General features: G+C 35.8%; 1 pseudogene; it reads right to left on the bottom strand.

Annotated features, from left to right (window-relative positions):
* Window positions 1-4,733: 4,733 nt before the first annotated feature.
* LOC137746745 (disease resistance protein RUN1-like) lies at window positions 4,734-9,235 on the bottom strand (annotated as a pseudogene).
* Between the last annotated feature and the right edge of the window lie 3,074 nt (window positions 9,236-12,309).

Raw genomic sequence — 12,309 nt, forward strand, 5'->3', positions numbered from 1 at the left:
TTGTCGAACTAAAAAGGCACACAACACACCACTCTATTACGAAATTGGGAAAAAAAATGTGAGAAATATAGAGTTCGCATGCATGCCAAGTAATATCCACATGAACTAAAAGATGAGAGACTCTTAATAAGAGGACTGTTAAAATTTTTTAGTAAAGTTCTATCCTTTAAAAGCACTTATCATTTTTTTTTTCTACCAACATCATCATAATCCCTTGAGAACATTGTTTGGAAGCACTTTTAATAACTCTAAAAACATCAATGAATTAGCCAAACTAGGAAAAGTTGACAAATTAAAAATTTTAGCTCATTTTTTTATATTTTGTTTTTTATTCTAATTCAACTTTAATTCATTACTTTATACAAATTCAACTTTATATTCAAAGTTTCACCATATTGACATTTTTGGTACGTTTAATACAGTTTTATGTTTAGTTATGTTTTTTTTTTTTTTTAACAATTTGTCCTATTTTTTTTTTTTTTTTTTTAATTTAGATTGTGAAGGAAATTAAGGATCATTTTTGGTATTTTCAAATGCTTCAACCGCTCAACATAAAAAAATGATGTGCTTGAAAGAAAGAATCATGCTGTACAAGCAACAGCATCGGGAGACCAAATACTTGCATTTAAGGGCCGAATAAATGTGGGCTGGGCTAAGTGGTCCATTGGGCTTTCGGGTGAAAGTAAATACAAGTGGGAAAGAATATGCCAATATGGAGAGGAGTACCGCCTCACCTTACGCCTTTCTTCCGTCGGCGTCGTCTAGGGTTTTAGACCCTGTAATTCATCAACCTTCCATTCACAAACCTGACCAGAGTCTGGAGGCTGAGCCACCGTAGAAATAATACTGTTACCATCCTCCTCTTGGTGATCGCCCTGCGCCATATGGCCTTCCGGATTCAGGGAACTTCTGGATTCAGGGCCTGCACATGGACAGGGTGATTACCAAAGGGATGACGGTAATATTTAATTCATGATGTTGGCAAACTCGTCGGAAAATCGACGCCGGCGCTGGAAAACTCACCGGAGTCAGAGCTCTGAAGTGGCCGCCATACCATTCCTCTCTCTGACATTTCACGAAGAAGATAAGGAACACCAAATTATGCTAAATTTCAGTGCTTTTTGCTGTTTATCTTTGTTTTTGTGTTCTTGGTTTCAGGGTTTGGTTCCTGGTGACAGGGTTCGAAGGCCGGGTATGAATCAACTCTCAATTCTATGAAATTTCAATATGGAGTATATGAGATTAGATATATTGTGAGATGGTGTTTTTTCCTTCTTTGAAAACCGTCTCCGAAAGCCGTCATCACCTTGCTCAGTCTACTTGTCATTATTTTGGGGCTGCCCTTCGGTCGAGTGTTTGTCACCAACTTCAGGTTCTTTTAAATCCCTCTAAAGCATACTGCAAGTTTCAAGTTCCACTCTCGCATCTTTGCAAATTACGCACTACAAGGCTTATCATGGCCTTTCAATTGAATTGGCACTAGATATGTTTTTGACATGCCCGTTCTGCGCATTTGATATGTCTGAGGGCTGTCATGACATGTCATAGCAAGGCTAGGATACCCTACGCATGTCGAATTTGGATAACACCCCTAATACTTGGTGTATTCTCCGTCGAGGGTGGATGTCTTTCATCTCATGTAGTTTCTCTAACAATTAATAATAAACTCTTACTTTCTAGTCTTAATCAGACAGCTTCTATGATGATTAAACCTTGCTTTCCCAAATTACCTCAAGTTTTGATCAAATATCTAAATCAGTTTTTCGCATTCTTTTTTCTTCCGGCAGTAAATTATTTTTTCATAATTAGTTAGGCAATTGATACAAAAGTTTTTGTTTATTGTTAATTTCGTTTTTGATTGATTCATATTAGGGTTGCAGATTAGATTGTTAATTTCATTTTTTGCTCGTATGTGTACTGATGTAGAGAGAGAGAGTGTGTTGCACCAGCAAAATGAGAATGGGACAAGATATGTTGGTGGAAATCCTATCAAATTGCCTCCCAAAACTCTCCAAATGGTGGTATGCTCTCATCACCAATCTGAGTTTTGTATTGAAGCACCTCTCCAACTCCGCCAACAAACACCTCACCACTCGCAACCTCCTTTTCAAGCGATAGTAGTGCAGTGGCAGCATGAGGAGGAGGAGGAGGAAACTGAACAAGTATTCTCGTTGCTTAAGTTATGCAAAGACGATGATAATATCGATGATGAGGAAAGCAATAGCTGCTCTTTTGTTGGTGTCCAGGACATCATTGTTCCTCACTCTTTTATTCAAAAGGTCCAGAAAGTCCCGAACGAACTGGATGTTGTAGGCCACTGTAATGGCATCGTTTTGATGACCCAGAAGGCCATCATTTATTTCGATACAAGTCGCTAGGTATTTCATGGTATGCCCGAACCATCTGAGCTCCAACTATTACCCCTGGGGCGTGACCATGATTTGAAGCTTATTGTGTGGAATGAATCAGTTTCTTACGGTTCACAATGATGGACACGTAGTTTGCTTTAATATTTGTACTAAAAAGCTCACGTATTTCCCATTGAAACACGAGGTGAGTTTGTTGGTTATGTGAATAGCTTAGTTTCGGTCAAGGGACGCAACCACAAGCCTGAGAGCATGGAGAATAATTGCTCAGACAAAGATGGAGATGCGATGGTGGCGGTAGATGGGAAGAGGGAAAGCTGCAGGAGGCGGTACACATATTCCGTTTAGGCCATTCAACGGCTGATGTTTCCCATAGAATCGAGAGGGTGATGGAGGGCCTCCGGGCAGAGTTTGGTGCGTTTCCCTGTAAACAGTAAGTTTCTGTTTACATTAACTTTTGAGCTGTTTTTTTTATTTTTATTTTTTCCTCACGAAAGCTTCCATCTTAATTTCTTCTTGTTGGTTACGGGAATGTTCATATGATCCGTCTGTCTGCAATATTTGATGGATGCAGGTTATATGCCATACTTAAGCCTCCTCTACGGGAAGTCGACGGAAGAAGAAGAAGAAGAAAAAAACTCGAGAACTGGTTAATGCTCTGGATGAGGGCATTACTAGCTTGACCTTCCGCGTAACTCGCTTTGCATTGTATGAAATCGACTACGATGACAAATCTCTGAATTCTTGGACGAAGATTGATGAAATCGACCATTAGACAAATTCTCTGAATTCATATAATTGCAAGCAAGTTAGCAACTCTGAGGTCGAACAAAGTCATAATATATCAATAATTTGCAAACGTGGAGTAATATATCAATATCAAAGGATCCAGGGAACGAAGGGGGAGTTATTGATAGTATATCTAATGAACAAATGAAGAGTTCTCTAGGCTGCAATCATTTTTCCACCTGGATATGCAAGTTTGTATATAATATCGTTTGTTCAAAAAAGAGATTCAACATTAATTAAGGGTGATGCTAAAGAGACCATCTTTTTGGACCATATTTATAGACCATATGATGATAATGTGATGGTTAATGATTGAATTATTTCTTTAAACTATTAAAAATGAAATCTAACCATTAACAATGAGATTTATTTAACCAAATAACAAAAAAAAAAGCTTTAAAAATTTTAACTTTAAAGTATCACTTGAATATATAGCATTATTATATAATAAATTGAAAAGAAATATTTTTACACTTATAAGGAATGTATAATGAGATTTTAAAATGCTAATAAAAGTATATTTTTAATATATAGCATTATTACATATAAATGTAAGATGACAAACATTTTTGGGAGCCCTTCAAATTTGAGAGCGCTGAGCGATTATACCTTTTGCTCGACCCCAACACCGCCTTTGTTGTCCATGATGACAAATACCCCTTTATGTCGAAATTGTTGTTTTACCAGACTGATATCTCCATCAACACTGCTTATTTGAAACTTCTATTTCAAAATGTCATAAACAAGTTTTTCTTGCAAATCAACCAGACCATGTTTACATGTAGTGTTGCTAACGTTGGCAAGGAAACTTTTGAATTCAAATTTACAATGAATTTGGTTATAAATGGTTTTGGCAGCTGTTGTTTTACCCAACTCACCCATCCCCCAAATTAAAATCATGACAACGTCATTTGATCCACCACTTGAAAGATGATTGATAAAATCATTGCGGAGGATTTTGGAGGAATTCGAATAGTCGACCGCTTTTGAAACTTGGTCTCACGGACGGCCACAGTAAGGCAGCAGCTGTGGGGTACTCCTCTATCCCAGCAATCCCTGACGATGTCTTTCCTGGAACTAAGGTACTTTCTGATACTTGATGCTTGCTCACTGCTCAGCTTGTGTTATACATGTAAATAAGTTAGAGATTTCTTTGATTGATCACTTTATGGATTTTGAATATGTTCAGTTTAGTATTCAAACTAGCATTCCATAATCTAAACTGGACATATTTAAACGAGTTCATCGACTGCAAAGGTGGTGGAAAAGATAATGCAAACCTTATGCTAAAATGTCAGGGCAAGTCGAGATTAATGAAAAACTTTCATTGATTTTCTAACCTTAAAAGTAAATTCCTAAAACTATGTGGTGGAAGCAGGGCAAGTATTTGTGCGAATTCTGAGTAGTATTTGTCAAGTATTTTGATGAATGTCTTATATTGATTGTGGTAATGTTGAAATGTTTCTAGATGCAATATATCTTCAAAATTCAAAGCAACTAATTGAAAACATAAGTCGGATTGCAAATTCAAAATTCAACTTTAACCCTGCCTTGCAAATTGAGCTTCAAAATACATGAGTCGGATTGCAAATGATGGCAAAATGTTTGAAAGTGGAGAAAATTTCGGAGATTTTCTATTGAGAAATCCATCAATTCTTAGTCTTGTAGAGGAGATTTTTTATCTTAACATGAACAGCCCTACAATTTATTCAACTCTCATAGTCTCACTATCTCCAAATGGTAAAGGCCTAGAGACTCAGGTGTCCAGCTGAATGTTACCTGAACAAGTAGATGATGAATAATCAAGACACAAAGAGAGGCGCGTAAGAGAATCTTCCTCCATTGGGTCGGCTATCTGATCTCTGTCATTAACTGCCGAACCCTGGGGCTGGAAGAGTACTGAGAGATTCTCAGAACAAGTTTGAGGCTGAATATGATGGCTTGCAGGAAAAGTATCAGAAGACGGAAAAATGTGAATGTGCAAGGCTGAGAGGACCATGATCATGCACTGCTATAGTACTACCGATGTACTTACTGAGATCATAATCATTAGATGGCTCATAATTATCAGATGACTCCTCATAGAACCGGGCTGGATGTTGGTCAAAAACGTAACTAGCTTGGTCCAAATCATGCGTATTTTCCTTCATAGGTTTGTTCCACACTAGATTAACCATTGTTCTCATTGATAACCTATAATAATCAGATTTTCTTGAAAGTTGTACTATAACTTCAACTTTATCCCCACTTTGCAATTTGAGCTTATCGTTCGATAGTTGTCCTTGCCAAAGTTTAGGCGTATCCCAATATCCGCTGCCTAAGTAAGCCTGCAACTTTGTGCGCTTGGTATTATTTATAACAGTGATGCCAAATTTACTTGCAAATGCATATTTGTGCAAAAAGCACAGAGTCAACCCTTCAAAAGTACGACCATCATTCGGGAGAATATCAAAACTGACTGTATTGCCATGGTTAACAAACTCAAACCAATTAGGAACAAAATTCCCATAGAGTAAAACGCCACCAAATCCGTACGAAGTCCATACCTACATATACAATGCAAGTGTCATACACACACACACACACACACACACACACACACACACATGTAAACGTGCGTTTGTGTGTGCATGTGCACCATAGGAAGGCAATGAGAGAGAGAGTGTGACATACCTGTAGGATGTTCTTCCCAAAATCAGCTGTGAGATTGGTGCAGTTACTCATATCAATCAATGTCATGAAGTTTAATGACTTATCCAAGCCTGGAACCACAGTAAGTTTGGGCGAATCACTTACCTTCAACTCTGTCATATTTGACATTTCCGAAAAATTGGGCATTGTTCCCAATGCAGGGCAATTAGCGGCATACAGAAATTTCAAATTTGTTGGTAAATCAGAGATTGTACGAAGGTAAAGGCAGCCATTTAACCCCAATGTTTCAAGCTTTGTAAGACCACTTAGGCTAGGTAAGGTATGAAAATAATTCCATCCAAGATCCAAAAGAGTGAGATTCCTCAATTTAACTGTAGATGATGGTATTTGTCTTACGCCTGTGAAATCTGCTTCAAGTATTCTCAATGATTTCATCTCCCCTAAATCCTCATGCACTTCTGTGAATTCCAAACATCCAGTAAGAAGAAGAGTCTCAACAGATTTCAACTTATAGAAATCCCTTGGAAGAGAACTAAGCTTTTCGCATTCTTTAAGGTTCACCAAAGAAAGTTTTTGAAGTTGACCAATGGAGGGGTGAATCTCGGACAAACTCCCACAATCTTCCAGTATCAACTCTTCAAGATTTGGGACTAGTGAAAAGTCCGGTGATTTAATTAGAGAGTAGGAACGACTGAGATTCAGGATTTTTAACCTCTCTAGCAACTGTTACAAAAAACCAAAGGAAAATTGAAATTAATATCCAAAAGGAAGCTGTCATAAATAAAAAAAAACAAGGAAATCCAAAAACAAATAGAAACCGAACATCATCATGTGTAATTGATCGTACCTTATGACCCTCCCAAACTTGTACCAGTTTGCTACACTGCATTTCTAAAACAACTAGTCTTGGTTGATCAAAAAAGTCATCTGGTATGCACTTTAAAGGGCATCCTACCCAACACAACCATATTAACTCTTTGGGAAGATGTTTGTATTCTCCATTGAGCTGAACGTCTTTCAGATGAAGGAATCTCAGTTTCTTCATATTGGCAAATGCTTCTGTACTGAAACTAGGCAAGCTAGAGCTTCGAGGCCAAGGATCAGGGAAATTTAGAGCAAGTCCTTCAAATTCTTCAGTTCCCTGTTAACAAAAGGTTATATTCATGTGTAAGAAACAGATTATCTGCATCTATTTACACGTATTATTATTCATTAGGCAAAATCACCTACACTGATTATACTTACACATAAATGTTGGTTAGTGTATAATAGACATACGTGGGTTATATATATGTTTTCAAGCAGGATGCATTATGCAAAATTTTATGGGGAATGTACTTACAGATTTAGTTCTCAAGACTTCGGCGGCCTCTTGACGGTTCCACAACCTACTCCATTTTCCAGGATGACCAAGAGATTTTCAGAAATGATTACTCTGGCCATTTCTCGAAGCAAATCATGCATATTCAACTTATTGCCTTCAACAGTTACGAGACATCTCTCACGGAGGACAATGATTCCTATTGATGCAAAAAATCCACATCCATCTAATACTTTTGTGACATAGTCCTTGTCATTTCCAATAAAGAAACAAGATATATCAAGAAATATAGCCTTCTCTAAAGAATCTAGCCCTTCAAAGCTTGTTCTGAGTTGATTTACAATGTTTCCATGTGGATATCTTCCCAATTTCTCCAATTGACTTTCCCACTCCACCAACGATCTTCTAATCAAAAGAGATCCTAAAACTTCAAGAGCTAGTGGTAAACCTCCACAGTAAGAAACCACCTTTTTTGAAACTTCAAGATATCCTTGATTAGGACAACTATTTTTAAAGGCATGCCAACTACATAGCTCAAGAGCTTCTTCTTCATTCATTTTCTTAGCCTGACATGCTCTGTCCACATTTAGTAGTAGACGTTCATCTCGTGTCGTTATGATAATTCTACTTCCAGGACCAAACCAATCATGACTTCCAACTATTGCATCTAGTTGTTCCACTTTATCTATGTTGTCCACGATGACAAGTACCTTCCTATGTCGAAATTGTTGTTTTATCAGACCGATACCTTTGTCAACACATCTTATTTCATGCTTCTTTTTCAAGATGTCAGAAATAAGTCTTTTTTGCAAATCAACCAGATCATGTTTACTTGTAGCATCGCAAACGTCGGCAAGGAAACTTTTGAATTCAAACTGAGGATGAATTTGGTTATAAATGGCTTTGGCAGCTGTTGTTTTACCCAATCCACCCATCCCCCAAATTCCAACCATGAGAACATCATTTGACCCACCACTTGAAAGATAACTGATAATATCTTGAACGCATGAATTGATTCCAACTATGTGCTTGGCCACATGTAATTCGTTAGTGCTGGTGAGCCATTCACAAATATTCTCGTCAATAATTTTTTCAATGAACTCTGCTTCGCTCCTAAAAATTGAATTCGTAAGCATTAGTGGGACTCAATGAAGGCTTGGTAGGAGACATCAGTACATAAACAATTTTCTTTCCTTCTTCCCTAATATATATATTAACTAGCTAATAGCTAGTATGTGATTTTATGACGAACTTGAATAAAAGAATTCGTTGATAAATAAAAGTTAGGCGCATGAATTAAACTCCAATTACGGTTTAGGTTACTTATGAGAGATTAAGGTGTATTCATTAAGCATGTGAATGAATGTTTAGATTATGTAAAATGTTAATTAAGCATGTCAATTAATTGAGAGATTAAGTCATTCACTAAAATTTGCAGCTTCTGTGAAGGATCAACGTGAGAGATTAAGGTGTATTAATTAAGCTTGTTAATTAGAGTAATACAACTTAATCTTGAAAAGCAGCTGAATGATTACCCATTGTTAAGATGGTGGCCAGACAAATTTGCAGCTTTTGTGAGAGCCTCTCTCCACAGCTTTAGCCTTTCTTGTTTAGCTTCACGTTTCTTGTCATCTTTTTCTTCACGGATGTCCTTTTCGTGCTTCTGAAATGCTTCGGCTAAATCTCCGTCGTGCTTCCTGACATGCGAAGGATCAACGTGATAGAATATTGGTAAAACATGTTGCCCCAGTTTGTCTCTACACTCCATGATCTTCACCAGCTCGTCAAGACACCAACTCGAATCTGCATACATCTTTGAGAAGATAATGACAGAGATCCTTGACTCTTCGATTGCACGAAACAGTTTCTCTTTTATTTCTTCCCCTCTTTGTAGATCGTCCTCATCAATAAAGACCTGGTACCCTCGGGCTTTTAATGCCGCATGGAGGTGGCTCGTGAAGCTATTACGGGTGTCTTCACCCTTGAAGCTCAAGAATACGTCGTACTTCCAGAGTTTGGACTTGGAGGAGGACGAAAAGGAGGCTTCGTGGGCTGTCATGGCGGTATCCACCGCCATGGCTTAGTAGTGGTTTAGATCACAGACTGAAAAAATGGCAACAGCTGCGTTTGCGTTGCCGAAGGATGATACTTAAACATAACTCAAGATCTTGAGTCAACAAAAGCAAACGTTTATAATATAATAATGTTGGCGTGTGGATCTGATATAATAATGTTACCGAGTGGAGCTGAAACGGAACGTAACTTGAAAAATACAATTTCTTATTATTTATATAAAAATACGTTGTATGTTATTTATCTTTCTGTCATAATAAAAAATTGAGTTCATTAGACATTGGTCCTGAAAAATCATGATTTCTAAACATAAACCCACATATAATTAAACATTCAACAAAAACCCAAAAGTCAAATAAACTGCCACATAAGAATATAAGTAACCTACTAATACAAATTATTTACTATTTTTGCCACAACCCACACTTGAAAATTAGCTTCAATCAAGGGCCTTAAAATCTAATTAATCATCCTGACGTTTTTTCTATTTTTTTTTTTAATTTCTACAACAATCTAGTGCATTACTTTAAATAATGACTACATTATTATTCGGTGTAATTATTCTCCTTATATATAATAGTTAAGCGTCCCTACTTTACCTATATAAATAATATCGCCCTATTGTCTATAATTTACCTACATTATATAAACAAAATATTCTCATATTTCTTTTGGCAATTTACCTGTGATATATGCAAATAATATTCTCATGTTTTGTTGGCATTTTCCCTAAATTATGCAAGTAGGTAAATTTCAATAATAGTAGGTAAATTATGCACACGTGATTTACCTACATTGAATTTTGATGGGACGAGAAAAAAGGATTGTAGCATTTTTCTTGTGACATTATTCATGTTCTCAATGAAATATTTTCTTCAGATAATTGTTTCATTCAACCCCTTGCATGGGGAGGTTTATGCTAAAAAGCATAATTGTGCCACGATGGCGGGGTATGAAGTGGATCAAGCACTGACATATGAAAAAGTTAAAACATGACACTCTATATTGGTTTAGAATACTGTTGCAGTTACAGTTACATCTCATTTATAGGTGATTAAGTTTCTCTCACTCTATTGGTGGTGGAGAAAAACATCGGGCACATACTATTTGCCTCGTTCGCCCCCACACAAAACCAGCCGTCCCCATGTATTTTGTCACACCCATTGTTCTTGAACCTCACCTTTTGTATGTACGGCCTTAGTGCGGCAGCCCTACTGAATACTCCATATTCTTGTTCACTTGTAAGTTTCTCTCCATCAATGGTGTAGCCATCCACAAGGCTAAGGTGAGCTGGAACCCAGGGAGCTTTTTTTTATTTTTTATTTTTTTATTTTATTTTATTTTTGTCAAACAGGGAGGTTTTCTGTTAGGGTAGTGTTTTATGTGAATCAGATATCTAGGCTGTATATGTAAATAATTTACCTATAGTTGGTTCTTTTCTTTTCCTTTGTCCTAAAATTAATTTACCTGCAATTTTTATCTCCTTTAATTTATATATTTTTACTTTGACAACAATTTTTTTTATATATTTTGAAGTACAATAATTTACCTATATATAATATGGACACGTTGTAATGGTAAATTGGAATCGAGAGCCAAACTAACCAACAAATCCCTACATTTATATGCAAAATATTATTTTTGTAAAATCATTAATTCTTCCTTACAATTTACATAGAATTAATTGTGTACATTAAATATTCAACAAGGCTGTTTTAGGCATCCGAAAATTTTTAAATGGATAAAGTCAAACATAATTAATGAATTTGTTTATGTGGAGTCTAGTCAATGGGTTTTATTTGAGCAAAAAATTTACGTCGGGTTTTATGTGGAGAAAATTTCCATACTGAAAATATGACTTTAGCCCATGGAACTCAATTTTCTTCACATAAAACCCGACGTAAATTTTTTGCTCAAATAAAACTCATTGACTAGACACCACATAAGCAAATTCATTAATTATGTTTGACTTTATCCATTTAAAAATTTTCGGATGCCTAAAACATCCTTGTTGAATATTTAATGTACACAATTAATTCTATGCAAATTGTAAGGAAGAATTAATGATTTTACAAAAATAATATTTTGCATATAAATGTAGGGATTTGTTGGTTAGTTTGGCTCTCGATTCCAATTTACCATTACAACGTGTCCATATTATATATAGGTAAATTATTGTACTTCAAAATATATAAAAAAAAATTGTTGTCAAAGTAAAAATATATAAATTAAAGGAGATAAAAATTGCAGGTAAATTAATTTTAGGACAAAGAAAAAGAAAAGAACCAACTATAGGTAAATTATTTACATATACAGCCTAGATATCTAATTGACATAAAAAATGTAGGTAAATCACGTGTGCATAATTTACCTACTTGCATAATTTAGGGAAAATGCCAACAAAACATGAGAATATTATTTGCATATATCACAGGTAAATTGCCAAAAGAAATATGAGAATATTTTGTTTATATAATGTAGGTAAATTACAGACAATATGGCGATATTATTTATATAGGTACATTAGGGACGCTTAACTATTATATATAAGGAGAATAATTACACCGAATAATAATGCAGTCATTATTTAAAGTAATGCACTAGATTGTTGTAGAAATTTAAAAAAAAAATAGAAAAAACGTCAGGATGATTAATTAGATTTTAAGGCCCTTGATTGAAGCTAATTTTCAAGTGTGGGTTGTGGCAAAAATAGTAAATAATTTGTATTAGTAGGTTACTTATATTCTTATGTGGCAGTTTATTTGACTTTTGGATTTTTGTTGGATTTTTAATTATATGTGGGTTTATGTTTAGAAATCATGATTTTTCAGGACCAATGTCTAATGAACCCTTTATTTTATAAAGAAAACTCAACAAATGTCCTCGCCAAGAAAATATATCCCAAATCGCAAAAAAATTCAAATGTGTATGAGCACAGAAATGTCCTCGCCAATAAAGAGAAAGGGCTGGTTCTTTAGGTGACGCCGCTATCGAATTTCATGGCTGCAATGGTGCAGCTGTCGTGGTTGTCTCCGGCTGTTGTTGTATGGTCTTCGATTATCGAGTCGACGATCATATAGTCACAGTGGAAGAAAAGGTAAAAACAAT

This window comes from Pyrus communis, chromosome 10 (genome assembly GCF_963583255.1).
Source record: "Pyrus communis chromosome 10, drPyrComm1.1, whole genome shotgun sequence".
NCBI lineage: Eukaryota > Viridiplantae > Streptophyta > Magnoliopsida > Rosales > Rosaceae > Pyrus > Pyrus communis.